General features: G+C 30.9%; 1 long non-coding RNA gene across 1 annotated transcript; it reads right to left on the reverse strand.

Annotated features, from left to right (window-relative positions):
• Positions 1 to 96: 96 nt before the first annotated feature.
• Positions 97 to 1769, reverse strand: LOC108378097 (uncharacterized). Its single transcript, XR_001849385.1, has 2 exons — positions 1541 to 1769; positions 97 to 311 (listed from the first exon to the last, which is right to left on the reverse strand). It is a non-coding gene; the product is annotated as an uncharacterized LOC108378097 (long non-coding RNA).
• Between the last annotated feature and the right edge of the window lie 1049 nt (positions 1770 to 2818).

Below are 2818 nucleotides of genomic sequence, written 5' to 3' on the forward strand. Positions count from 1 at the left end.
AATACTGTTTTATGTACATACACATACAATGTACATAAATACTTATACACATATTGTAAACTCATATCATAGCTAAAAAGAAATCATACGAAAACATTTAACATTATTAATTTGTATACGCTAATTTTTAATAAATTATTTTTGATAGAAAAATATCAAGATTTAGAAGTGCTTAAATCTGCAAGTTTTTAGGTGATGTAAAGATAATATTCTATGTCTACCTAAAATTTCGCTTTTTACTACAACTCTTGGTACTCTCCAGTTCGATAATACGCTAAAGAGAGAGCGGATGAAAATATTAAGGCCATCACCTGAAAAAAATAAAATAAAAATATTTGAGAAAAAATCCAGTATTTTTCGGATAAAACCAACGTCCAAACTGCACGATGTTCAGTGTAAATACTTATCGTTACCTTAATATAAAAATAATTTATTATACAAAAGTCTGCCGACAACTCACCAAACACCTACTGGATTTTAAAAATGTCTACTATAGCATAAAATTAGCTACATTCTTAAATAAACAGCCTCTAAAAGAAATTCGCAGCAAAAGGGACTTGATTTTGTATGCAGGGTTTTCACCACTCCGTAAAGAAAGAAAATATTTAGATACTTTCTGTATTAAGGTAACGATGTGTGTAGTACACATATGGCCGGTATCTACTAATATTTTTCAGGACTTTATAATAATAGATACAATTTCAAAATTTAATTTAACACTGTTTAATTAACTATATCTCAACATAAGTTTTCGAAAACAAATTACAAAAAATTGTTGATTCTCACAAAATAAACCATCTCGTCATAAAGAAAAATATTTAAAAAATAATTCTTGAAAAACGCCCATGTTTTTTGAACCACGTTTATTATAGAGAATTAAACAAGAATTACGATGGTATAATTTTAAATACCTAATTTACTGGTCTTCACTATACAAATCAACTTCAAAAATTTTAAGAATATTTTCAGTTCCAGGGCCACTATATATTTCCAAGAATCCAATGGAACCCTGTTTATCGTAAAATTCGTTAAAGTTTCACCAAAACTTCGAGCTTTTTAATTAGATTTCTTAGAAACAGCCGATTCAATTTTGGTATAACAAAGTGCAAGTTTGAAGTACTGCGACTTACCGTTGATTTTTGTCAATTTATTGCACTAAAATTCAATGCGCTACAAAACTGCATATTAAAAAAAAATCTAGACAAATTTATTAAAAATTTTAAAATTTTAAAGAAACTTTGTTTTTAAATTCGTTGAATCTTTACAAATCGGCTGCTGAGTGGAAGATCGACCTATCTGAAATAAGGCGTTTATCAACCAAATTCTGGTATAGGACGTTTTTGAAAAGTTTTTTTGAGATATGCTGTTTTCGAACTGGCTGTTCTTCAAAGTTCAAAATTTTGATTTACATGTTTTTTTAGATAGCAAGCTACTATATTTTCAAAAGCAAATAATAATAATTTTTTCAACAAAGAAAAATAGCCCAAGCTTGCTAAAATGTTTCTTCCCTATTAACATTTTCGCCACCGTATGTATTTACCTGTGTCGCAGTAAGCAGAAAGCCAGCAATGGACAATGCATCACTTGCTCTACCAGCAGCAAATTTTACTTTCTCCAAACAGCCATCAGTATAATAAATCCAGGCGTCGTTTTCCGTATAAAAGCAACTAGCCGGCAAAGGCAAATTCGTAGAGGTGTAGTCGCTGTAGTTATGTAGGCCACAGCAGTGAAACTAAAAATGAGGAAGTAAAAATAATCAATACGGTAATACTTAAACAGGAGTTAGGGCCAGTGATCGGACTTCTACCACATTGTGGTAGATCTGCCACTTTTTTGGGCATCTACCACATCTACCACTCAAGGTCTGAAATCTACCACATATTCGCGTTTTTGAGTAGTTTTATTTTTGGTTTTTTTTTTATTGTGTTAAATTGCAAAATAGATGATTTATAAAAAGAATTAATAACGAAAATGTTAATAAACGGCGATTTTTGTGAAAGTATTAGCAAATTTAAGTGCATGAAAGTTTTCTGAGGCGTTGTTTACTTTTACTTGAAAATTGTAAAAATTGGCAAATCCCAATTAGCTGTTTCTGGAACGTGCCACATTTGTTCGCACTCCGCAAGGTTGCAGAAATCTCTTAAAATATGTTCGAAAAATATCTTAATATGGAAGGAACTGCTTTACACTGTCAAGGAAAACAATTTCCAAAACACAACGCACTTTTTAGTAACTTCAATCTTGCACTTTATTATACTAAAATAAATTTTTTTTAGAGTCTAATTAAAAAGTTTGCCATTTGGGTGAAACCTTGCAGATTTTTTTTAATTTTTGTACAAAGTTTGATCCAAACCCAAAGATATACCACATTTTTTTGAGATCTACCACATTTTTTCCAGATTCTTCCACACAGAATTTTTTTTAGAGTCCGATCTGGTTATGGCCGGTTGCTCAAAGCCTGGTTGACACTAGTCCCCGGTTACACATCATTATCGACGTTACCGGCACCGTGTTAAATGCATGGAGTCGAAAACGACGATAACGATGTTAACCGATGATTAGAGTCAACCAGGCTTTGAGCACCCGGCACTTATTGAATGTAAGGGACAAAAAATCAATTTATATTACGATAATACATGTTAGTACGGCTGTGCGATTAATTGATTACTCAAAATTTTAATTAATCATAAAGTAAATAACTCAATTACTCGATTAATTGGAAATTATGATTACTCAAAAGTTCAGTTACTCGAGTAATCAATATTTTTGATTAACCAAAAACAAAAATATTTGAGTAATTTGCTTTATGATTAACCAA

This window comes from Rhagoletis zephyria, unplaced genomic scaffold, assembly GCF_001687245.7.
Source record: "Rhagoletis zephyria isolate East Lansing unplaced genomic scaffold, Rhagoletis_zephyria_1.1 Rzeph_scaffold_13342, whole genome shotgun sequence".
NCBI lineage: Eukaryota > Metazoa > Arthropoda > Insecta > Diptera > Tephritidae > Rhagoletis > Rhagoletis zephyria.